We start from the raw sequence: 11,886 nt of genomic DNA on the forward strand, positions 1-11,886 counted from the left end.
CAGGGACGGTGAGCGCGCCTCGCGGGCTCGAGCACGCAGGCGCTGTCCTCACCCCGCCCCCGCCGCGCGCCCAATATATCCTCGCCCCTCCCTCGCTACCGTAACTATCAAATTTCGCGCAGCTCTTACCGTGAGCGACCACGGCGCAAGTAGCCCGAGGACAAAGTGGTAATATAGTTCAGTAATATTCGCGCGGCAGAACCAGTGGCGCCCCAAAGGCTGCGAAACTGCACACTTAAACATTCAAATGCAGTGCTAGATTCTATTTATATTCAAGAATGCAGTTTTAGTATTGGGCTGCAGGTTGGATATCAAAATGTTAACGTTCTGTGCTCTGCTCCAGGCGCATTTAAAAGTATTTTGTATTGGGCAATAGCCTCCTCTGCCCTCTGCAGAGCTAAGCCCAAGGCGGCTTCCTCCCAGGTAAGTTTCCACAGGCATACAGCTCTGAATATGCTTTTAACTGAAATTGGAAATAAAAATCATCATAAACTTTCTTGCACTAGCCAAAGGCCATTGAATCATCCGAAAACATGAACAATCGCTACATATACAATAAAGCCTCTGTTAAATCTGCTTAAATTCTTTGTTACATAGGATAAGAGGTAATTCTCATACAAAATACAGTGGTACCTCGGGTTAATAACTTAATTCGTTCTGGAGGTCTTTTCTTAACCTGAAACTGTGCTTAACCTGAAGCACCACTTTAGCTAATGGGGCCTTCTGCTGCTGCACCGCTGCTGCACAATTTCTGTTTTCACCCTGAAGCAAAGTTCTTAACCCGAGGTACTATTTCTGGGTTAGTGAAGTCTGTAACCTGAAGCGTATGTAACCCGAGGTACCACTGTATACAAATTAAATCTCCAGGTCCCCTTTGCTAGTTTATCAAATTATTTTGCCATAATCTTCCTAGCTGCCAAGTTCCATGGCATAGGGAGCTACTTTCTAAATTAGGGAGTTATCAGCGTCACTCAGCAGCCATTTCACCCTCTCTGCCCTGGTTAAATTAATGTCCTTCGCAAACACAGGTTTTATAAATCAGTCCCTTGGGTCCATGGGCATAACCAAGGGGGGGGGGCAGCTGCCACCCCCAAGCAAGTAAGTCAATAAAAATACTTAACTAACTGAGGTTCTGCACACACCCATAAATCCTGGCTATGCCCATGCTTGGGTTTGTGTGGGCATCGCAATAAGTAATGGCATAATGGCATAATTATATGTCCTCCATGTGTGGTTGCCCCCAAGGAGTCTTTCCTCGCAGCATATTTTACTGTACTGTCCGTCCAGAAGCACTGAAGGCATCGACTGGAAGCGCAGCTCTGTAAGGGTGATTCTTTACAGGGCAGACAAAAGATTTTTCAAATAACTAGCTCGAAAGTTCACAGATTTAGTAAGTGGAAACCATGGTGAGCACCTAGAGAAAGTAATAAAAGTCAGGCCTCTTTCTGCCTCAGACCCAAAGAGCCAATCCCTCAAATGTCTCCCATCCATGTTCTCCTGTAGATGGTATTGGGTCAGGCAGTGTTGGAGACCATTTGGGAATAAAAATAGGCCCCTGAAAATTAGAAATCCATGGGAAGTTTATCAACATCAAAATAGATAGGCCTAAGTGTCATTTAAGTGCAAAGAGTTATGTGCATAACAGCATAATACGCAAACCGTGAGAACCTTTCATTACTTAATCTAAACTTGATATGCCCACATTATGCCCTCTAGAAGTTGCTGGCCTACAACTCCCATGATCTCTGATCATTGAGTATGCTGTCTGGGGCTGATGGGAATTGTAATCCTGCAACATCTGGAGGCAGTCACATTGGCTACTGTGATACAGGTTAAATAGAATCATAGAATCATAGAATCCTAGAGTTGGAAGAGACCACAAGGGCCATCGAGTCCAACCCCTGCCAAGCAGGAAACACCATCAGAGCACTCCTGACATATGGTTGTCAAGCCTCTGCTTAAAGACCTCCAAAGTAGGAGACTCCACCACACTCCTTGGCAGCAAATTCCACTGTCGAACAGCTCTTACTGTCAGGAAGTTCTTCCTAATGTTTAGGTGGAATCTTCTTTCTTGTAGTTTGGATCCATTGCTCCGTGTCCGCTTCTCTGGAGCAGCAGAAAACAACCTTTCTCCCTCCTCTATGTGACATCCTTTTATATATTTGAACATGGCTATCATATCACCCCTTAACCTCCTCTTCTCCAGGCTAAACATGCCCAGCTCCCTTAGCCGTTCCTCATAAGGCATCGTTTCCAGGCCTTTGACCATTTTGGTTGCCCTCCTCTGGACACGTTCCAGTTTGTCAGTGTCCTTCTTGAACTGTGGTGCCCAGAACTGGACACAGTACTCCAGGTGAGGTCTGACCAGAGCAGAATACAGTGGCACTATTACTTCCCTTGATCTAGATGCTATACTCCTATTGATGCAGCCCAGAATTGCATTGGCTTTTTTAGCTGCCGCGTCACACTGTTGGCTCATGTCAAGTTTGTGGTCAACCAAGACTCCTAGATCCTTTTCACATGTGCTGCTCTCAAGCCAGGTGTCCCCCATCTTGTATTTGTGCCTCTCATTTTTTTTGCCCAAGTGCAATACTTTACATTTCTCCCTGTTAAAATTCATCTTGTTTGTTTTTGCCCAGTTCTCTAATCTGTCAAGGTCGTTTTGAAGTGTGATCCTGTCCTCTGGGGTGTTAGCCACCCCTCCCAGTTTGGTGTCATCTGCAAATTTGATCAGGATGCCCTTGAGTCCATCATCCAAGTCGTTGATAAAGATGTTGAATAAGACCGGGCCCAAGACAGAACCCTGTGGCACCCCACTAGTCACTCTTCTCCAGGATGAAGAGGAACCATTGATGAGCACTCTTTGGGTTCGGTCAGTCATCCAGTTACAAATCCACTGAGTGGTAGCATAGTCAAGACCACATTTTACCAGTTTCTTTACAAGAATATCATGGGGCACCTTGTCAAATGCCTTGCTGAAATCAAGGTAGGCTACATCCACTGCGTTCCCTTCATCTACCAGGCTTGTAATTCTGTCAAAAAACGAGATCAGGTTAGTCTGACATGACTTATTTTTCAGAAATCCATGCTGACTATTGGTGATCACAGCATTCCTTTCTAGGTGCGCACAGACTGCTTGCTTAATGATCTGCTCCAGAATCTTCCCTGGTATTGATGTCAGACTGACTGGGCGGTAATTATTTGGGTCCTCTCTTTTCCCCTTTTTGAAAATAGGGACAACATTTGCCCTCCTCCAGTCTGCCGGGACTTCGCCTGTTCTCCAGGAATTCTCAAAGATGACTGCCAGTGGTTCTGAGATCACATCTGCCAGTTCTTTTAATACTCTTGGATGCAGTTCATCTGGCCCTGGAGCTTTCTTTTTACTCATAAAAATATACTGTAAGAAAGAGTGAAAGAGCAAGAGATTTAACTTTTGGATATTCCAGATATAAACTTATTATGGAGGCCCTAGGGCTCTAGAACCTGCTTTCTTAAAATTAATGGAATGCTTAATACAAATGATAGAAACAGGTTTCATGAGATTATTTTGAAAAGACTATTCTCAGTTCAATTCATTGATGAATGCAAATATAGAAATATAAATAAGTTTCCTAATAGAGATGCATTAAGTTAAGAGAATCACTTTCATCGTGAGAACGTGGTTTAATTCTCATTGAAATCTTTCATGCAACTTCAGCAGACCATAGTGCCATTATATATAATAAAGCAATTAATACAGAATCATAGAATTAGAGTTGGAAGGGACCCCAATGGCCATCTAGTCCAACCCCTTGCAATGAAGGAATCCAGCCCACAGCTGTCCCTGAGTGAGCTCAAACCACCAACCTTCTGGTTAACAGCCAGACACAATGACCCATTGTCTTCTGAAGACTCTTTTATTTACTTTTTTGTCTTTGTACCCAATAAAAGGAGCACATATAAATTGAAAATCTGGTAAGAACCTTTTCAGAAATGGCATAAAAACTTTTTAAGACAGACCATTACACACTTTTCATTGCATAACTAGCATTCTATAGACTCAGAGCACGCTTGGCAAACTCGCCCCTCCAATGTTTGGGACTACAACTCCCATCATCCCTAGCTAACAGGACCAGTGGTCAGGGATGATGGGAGTTGTAGTCCCAGAACATCTGGAGGGCCGAGTTTGCCTATCTATGCCTGCTATAGAGGCGGACCAGGTAACTTTTTCAGCTATATGAAAGAGCAATTGTAGATAAACCACTTCTGTCATTGTACACATGCTTATGTATGTGTCAGGTACCATCTTTGGTCAAACCAGTTTTGCAAGCTTTAAAAAGCAACATGTGCTCTCGGAAAGGCAAAACTGCAAAAAATATAGTGCCTGTTTTTTTGTTAAACAGAAAATGTCATGTAACCCTGCACCCTTATTACTGGAAGTCCTATCTACCTACCTACCTACCTACCTTCCTACCTACCTACCTACCTATCTACCTATCTATTGATATAAAATTAATATAAATTGCATATAACTGGGGAGTTTGTTTTAGGGTAACATTTGACCAAGGTATGTCAAGGTATTGCCCCTGATCTGTAAAAGAAGATTTTGAGTTTTCCCCAATCTAAGATGTAGTCTGGGCTAGAGTTTGAAATTCTGCAGTATATCTAGTCGTTTTGAGGTGGCTCACCCCATGCCCTACCAATAAGAATAAAGGATGTGACTGACTCACTACCTACACCCAATAAGAGCAGGCCCTTGTCATGGCATGACGGGTTCATTCTGCTCACGTGTCCATGATGTACTTTTCTCCACCTACTAGCCCCATGTGACAGCTTGACCAATAGCAGCACATATTTTAATTTAGTTTGTAGAAGTACACTTATGGGACAACGCTATACATGTCATGGATAAGAACCCAAATAATAAGAAGTGCATGCTTCCACTTTAAACTGCCATGTGTACACAGCCCGATTTAGGAATGTGGCTTGCCTGGGTTTTTCAGATACGTAGATGGAAACTCTCCACAGCAGTATGAAAACAGTATGCTGTGAAGACTATAGTTATGTCCAATATTATGCAGGAGTGGCAGGTGATGAAAACAGAGGAAAAGCAAGTTATTTTCTTTCTAGTTTCCAATCCTTACTTAACAGTAAGCCATCACCATGACTACCACAGAGACCCTGGGGTCACAGTAAAAACACTGCATGCCACTCAATTCTATCCATACTTACTCAAATCTCATTGATCTCAACAGGGCCTAAAGGTAAAGGGACCCCTGACAGTTAGGTCCAGTCGCGGACGACTCTGGGGTTGCGGCACTCATCTCGCTTTATTGGCCGAGGGAGCCGGCGTACAGCTTCCGGGTCATGTGGCCAGCATGACTAAGCTGCTTCTGGCTAACCAGAACAGCGCACAGAAATGCCATTTCCCGCCGGAGTGGTACCTATTTATCTATTTGCACTTTGACGTGCATTCAAACTGCTAGGTGGTCAGGAGCAGGGACCAAGCAATGGGAGCTCACCCCATTGCGGGGATTCAAACCGCTGACCTGCTGATCAGCAAGCCCTAGGCTCTGTGGTTTAGACCACAGCACCACCAGCTCCCTAGTAAATCTGCATACCGGTAGGACCGCGGTGCTGGGTAGTAAATTATGGGAAGGATTGAAAGTTTAAAAGGTACTAGAATTCAGGGATGTCCACTTGAATTGAATAGTGATAGGTTGATGTGAACCAAAATAAGTTTTTATCTTCAAACAATGCATGATTATTAAAAAAAAATAACATTGACTTTTGAGTAAACATGCATGGGAATGGAGTGCACATCAAAACCATTAGCCATGATGCCTAAATGGAATTTCCATCTTTATAGGAATGTGTGTCTAAAAATTATTGATTGAGATCAACAATTGATTTTCAGCATCAACCAATCATATGTCTCTGTAGTTTGCATGCAGAACATGAAGAGGATGCCATTCCCAGTTACTTATTCCTAGCATTTGGTAAATAAACTGCATTCTGTTAAATTCTGGTGTTCCTTGAAAACTGATCAAGTGTTCCTTTATTCCAGGGGGTTGGACTAGATGACCCTCAGGATTCCTCTCAACTCTACAGTTCTATGCTTCTATGAGGAGATCTGTAGTGGACAGTTTGTTTACACACCACTGCTGATCTAAAATCTGGATTTGTAGGGAGTGTTGAGTGTGTTTTAGGGTAAGATTACCAGATTTTTTTTTCAATGAATCCGGGGACACTTTTCAACTTCAATGGATTTTGTATGGGGACTGATTTGTAAATCCGGGGACTGTCCCCGGGAAACGGGGCCATCTGGTAACCTTATTTTAGGGTGCACTTTCAATGAAAAATTGGGAGATTTTGTAAGGCACATGATTCATTGGTAGACAAGAAAATCAGTCAAAGTCTGCTGTGTTTAGATCATAAAGTATTGTAGTTAGTTGCCAACTTGTTTTGCATATCCAGGAGTCCATCAGCTGGAGGAAAAAAGAGCCAGGCATGGGAAAGATGCTGGAAAAAGACTGCAACAGTTGAAGGCTGCAGCCATAGATGAAGAAGCACTCCTTTTAGCAGAAATACAGAAACAGTAGCCCTCCAGAGGTTGGAGTCAGCGTAGCAAACAGACAAGGATGATGCATGCTATGTATTGAAGTTCTCACCCTGGCCACCAGGGGTATTGTGTATATAGTTTTCACTCAGGTCCACGTCAGTTACTTTAGGCGGGAAACCCTGGGTTGTTGTTGCTACAATGTTGACAGCCGGCTGCCTGTAAAAGCAGGCCGGCTGAGCTGTTTGCTGTTCAGTTCTGTTCTGGCCTGTGAATAAACAAGAGCTGTTTGAAGAATCGCTGTGTCGTCTGATATGTTCGTCCACAACTTAACACCCACAACTTAACAATGCAGTAAAGTCATATGTAGAGGGTCACAGGTTCCCAAATCACATTTTATATACTAGCCTATGTGTACCCACGAAAGATAAAGTACAGGTGAAATACAAATGTGGAAGCCCATGCTGGAAGGAAATGATCTGGAAGGGAACCATCCACAAGCAGGAGCAATGTTTGCAGAGAAATCCTTTGTAGGCTTCTTGGTCTCATTTGAACCAACACAGCCCAATGTTAGAATGTTGGATCACGCATTCCTCCTCACCACTATGAGCTGAATAAAGACCATGAAATTAAAAAAAAAAAAATGAAGAAGAAGAAGGTTGGACCACGACAAAGGGGACTAAAAGTTCAAATCCCAACTCAGCCATGAAACTTAGTGAGTTGTCCTGGGCCATTTACATAAAATGGGGGAGGGGGGCATGTGCATCACCTTGAAGAAAAAGCAGGATATGAATGTAATTAGAGCAACAGAGAGGGAGAGGTCTTCCAGTGGCAGCAAACAGGAAGCCCACAGCTTACAGGAGAAAAATAGAGGAATCCAACTCTTAGTATTTGAAGTCTTTACCAGTATAAGTACCTAGGATGATGGACAGAAATGAGGGTTATACGGAAAAGCTTTGCTAATCTAATAGGATATAGCCTCAGATGTGACCAGCCTTACAACCACAGTTTGGACCATAGTGCTAAGCACATACTGTTCCAATAAGTGAGCAGCAAAAGAAATAAAAAGAAAGAAAGAATAAGAATTTGATCAGAATGTCCATTTGATATTCATGGGAAATGTTTCTCCAGACCCTTTGCTAAGCAGCAGGAATCTCTACAGACCTGGGATTTTACTCAGCTTTAGGACAAAGAGAAGCACAGCTCAAGAGGGATTAAATTTTATGATTATTTAGGAAAGATAATATCTTCTAAAAGGTTCTATCTGCTATAGTCTTCTATTTATTTAGGTGTGCTACTGGAAGAGATGAATGGTACAAAGCAGAATTGTCTCAAGCATGCCAAATCATCTAAAATGTGGAAGAGGGAGCTGGATGGGAGCGGTGGCAGCTTGGTGAAGAAAAACTTTATACAGTGGTGCCCCTTAAGACGAACGCCTCGCGAGACGAAAAACTCACAAGACGAAAGGTTTTTCCGTTTTCGAGTTTCCCTATGGGCTTGCTTCGCAAGACGAAAACGTCTTGCAAGTTTGTTTCCTTTTTCGTAAAACCGTTAATACCCAGGGTGCATTGCTGGAAGAGGTGCAGTTGCGACTTGACTTTGAGGAGCAACACATTGCACGCGGTGTGGTGGCCTTTTTGAGGTTTTTGAGGACTTTGCTGAATTTTTGAAGCTTTTCCAAAACTTCTTTTGCAGCTGTTTGGTAAGTTAAACTTTTAAAACTTTTTGGGGGGTTTCTGGATTTTGGGTTGGGGTGTTTAGAATTCAAGGACTTGGTGTTGGGGAGAGGTTTGCAAGAATCTGGGAGCTTGTGTGGTTTTTTTCTGCATTTTTATGATTTTCTGTGACCATTGGGCCATGTTTATTTTATTTTATTTTTTAAAAAATCTGGGTTTTGAATTTCTGCATGCTGGGTGGCTGGGGGAACAGCTGAGGAGGGGTTTGCAAGAATCTGGGAGCTTGTGTGGGTTTTTTTGAATTTTTATGGTTTTCTGTGACCATTGGGCCATGTTGGTTTTTTTTGAAAAAAAGTTCTGGGTTTTGAATTTCTGTGTGCTGGGTGGCTGGGGGAACAGCTGAGGAGGGGTTTGCAAGAATCTGGGAGCTTGTGTGGGTTTTTTTGAATTTTTATGGTTTTCTGTGACCATTGGGCCATGTTGGTTTTTTTTGAAAAAAAGTTCTGGGTTTTGAATTTCTGTGTGCTGGGTGGCTGGGGGAACAGCTGAGGAGGGGTTTGCAACAGTTGGGGAGGGGCTGGGGGAACAGTTGAGGTTTTTGAAGACTTTGGTGATTTTTAAAGCTTTCCCAAAACTTCTTTTGCAGCCATTTGAGGATTTTGAAGACTTTGGTGATTTGCAGCTGTTTGGTAAGTTAAACTTTTAAAACTTTTTTTGGGCTTTCTGGATTTTGGGTTGGGTGTTTGGAATTCAAGGACTTGGTTCTGGGTTTGAATTGCTGATTTTTTTTCTTTTTCTAAGTTTACGAAGGTAAGAGCTGTGCTGCCATGGGACCCAAGAAGACTGCTGCTGCTGCGGAGGCCGGCGAGAGGAAGAAGGAGAAGGTGACGCTGGAAATGAAGAAGGAGATCATCTGGAAGCACAACGGTGGAATGCGTGTGACGGACCTCGCCAGGGAGTACGGCAGGAACCCATCGACCATCGGGACCATCCTGAAGATGAGGGAGAAGATCCTTGCGACCGATGCAGCCAAGGGAGTCACCAGGATCGTGAAGAACCGCCCAGCTGTTCTGGAGGAGGTCGAGAAGTTGCTCCTCATCTGGATAGAAGAGAAGCAGCGTGCAGGGGACACAGTGACTGAGGCCGTGATTTGTGAGAAGGCCAAGGCCTTGCACGCAGACCTCATCCGGGAACAGCCAGGAACCTCAGGCGAGCCAGAAGTCTTCAAGGCAAGCAGAGGCTGGTTTGACCGGTTCAAGACGAGATCTGGAATCCACAGCGTGGTCAGGCAGAGAAATTTGAATTGCGCTTGGCGCAGCCTGTGGCTGGACTGTGTGGCACCAAGTGACTCTGATGCACCAGAGTCAACAGTGGTGCAGGACATTGTTTCCTTGGGGAGGACCATGGGCCTGGAGGTCACAGAGGAGGACGTCAGCGAGCTGGTGGAGGAGCACGACGACGAGCTGACCACCCAGGAGCTGGTTGAACTGCAGGCAGAGGTTGCGCAGGAGCAGGCCTCGCTGGAAGAGGAGGAAGCAACTGAGGAACGGCCGTCCTCCAAAGAACTGAGGGACATTTGCCAGAAGTGGAAGGAGGTGCAGGCTTTTGCAGAGCGGCACCACCCTGACAAGCATGTGGCACATGACCAAGCGAACACTTTTGATATGACGGTCATGTTGCCTCTCAGGGAGCTGCTGAAAAGGCAGATGAAGCAGCAGACCATGGACAGGTTCCTCAGCAAGAAGCAAAGAGTGGAAGAGGAACCTTCTTCGAGTGGTCCCCCAGAGTCTTAGAAATGTAATGTACCCTTTTTTGATTTTTAAATGTTTTTCCTGTCATGTTTAGAAACTGAATTTATTGTTCCTTCAATTTTTGAAATGCTCTTTACAGTATGCGTGACTTTAAAGAGCAGTTAATAAACTCTTGTTGTACCAAATTTGGCTTTGATTGGACTTTTTTTGACCATAGGAACGCATTAATTGGATTTCAATGCATTCCTATGGGATTTCGTGCTTCGCAAGACGAAAAATTCGCTAGACGAAAAAACTCGCGAAACGAATTAATTTCATCTTGCGAGGCACCACTGTAACTTGTTTGTGAGGACTATGAAGCTGCAAGCCTGAAAGGAATGTTATCTTCATGAAAAACAGCATGTACCTGGAAGGGGGACAATGCCTCTGGATAAAGAGGCAAGCATCACCTTTTGTCCTGCTAATATAGAAAGTCTGACTGAAGGGAAACCATTTATTGGTGATGGGGAAATACCTTTGTAATACGTGGATTACTTACCCAGTGAATGCTCTTGTGTGCTTCATTCTTAAATCTTTAAATTTAATTGTAAATCTTTTTAGGAGTCTTTTCCTTAGGAAAATTGGAGCCAGTCATTTTGGCTATCATAGCAGCTTATTTCAGCATAGTTGCAAATGTTTTCTGTGAGGGCAAACTGCTGTGAATTTGACTGGCCTAATCACTGAATAGCCAGCATCTTTGACAAAAGAGTCCTAATGTTTCTTAAGGACTGTGGATATTTCCTGAATGGGCAATTCATCTGAATGAATGAGGCACAGACCTGTGCCCTGGAGAGAAGGGTATGAGAAACAGCAGTTTTGCATTTGAAATAGGCAAAGAAAGAAAGTGAGCTGAGATCTAGATGAAAAATAAGCTCTCTAGTAACACAAGGGGTGCAGCATTCCCCATCACTGTTTTGAGTCTGGGCACAATCTTACAACCTGTTTACAATGGAAGATCTTAATAATAATTATCTATTTACAGTGTGCATGTTCCTCAATCTGAAGAACCATAGCAGACTCCATATATATATGAGATTAGACAGTATGGCATCCAAAGTATGTAGCTTCCAGACTGATTTGAGCAGCATCAACACTCAGGATTCTGCCATGGACATCAGAGTTCAGCCTTCCAGGATCTACTATTTTATTTTTATTTTTACTAAAACCATGAGAGGCACCATCCAGAACTTGGTACAAAAGTCATATACTAACAGTGCCATTCTAGCCATGTCTACTCACAAGTAACTCCTACTGAATTCAGTGTGGCTTAATCCCAGGTTAAGTGGGGCTAGGACTGTAGCAATAGAATTAAAAAACTGAGCACAGGAATTTTAGTACCAGAACTGAATAGAGCTCACAACTCTTTCACATAAAAATCCACCCCTGCTTACCCCAAGCTTCCTTCATTTCAGCAGTAAAAAGGCAGAAGGGGGAGTCATTCATTTGCTACTGTTGCTAAATAACTGGGAGTCAGAAATCCTCAGGGATCAACTGCAAATCACCCAGAAATCTGTCAGTAAATACAAATCTACTTTCTCACCATCCCTGCTATATACACTTGCCTGGTGGTAAGTCCCATTGACCTTAACAACACTTACTTCTGAGTAGATATGTCTAGGAGTGCAACCAAGATTGAATTTCTGCGTGTTCATCAGCCATAAAAGACCCAGAGCTTTTGACTGAGAAAAAGATAGTATGCCTAATTAGGGATTGGGGAGAAAATTTATATTATTGTTATTTGCACATACTTCTGAATCAAATCATACTTCAAACAGCTTGTCGATGCTGCCAAGGTTTCCGCCAGCAAAGAACCAGAACATCCCTCCTCTGCAGCTGTCTAGTCAGTGTGCATGGGGCTCAGTGTTGGTGGGGTTTTTTTTGA

General features: G+C 43.5%; 1 long non-coding RNA gene across 1 annotated transcript; it reads left to right on the plus strand.

Moving 5' to 3' along the window:
• The first annotated feature begins 188 nt into the window (after positions 1–188).
• LOC308583824 lies at positions 189–7,744 on the plus strand. The gene is made up of 3 exons (XR_014006433.1): positions 189–423; positions 6,047–7,115; positions 7,197–7,744. It is a non-coding gene; the product is annotated as an uncharacterized lncRNA (long non-coding RNA).
• The last annotated feature ends 4,142 nt before the right edge of the window (positions 7,745–11,886 follow it).

Source organism: Podarcis bocagei (assembly GCF_964188305.1).
Source record: "Podarcis bocagei genome assembly, chromosome: 3".
Classification (NCBI taxonomy): domain Eukaryota; kingdom Metazoa; phylum Chordata; class Lepidosauria; order Squamata; family Lacertidae; genus Podarcis; species Podarcis bocagei.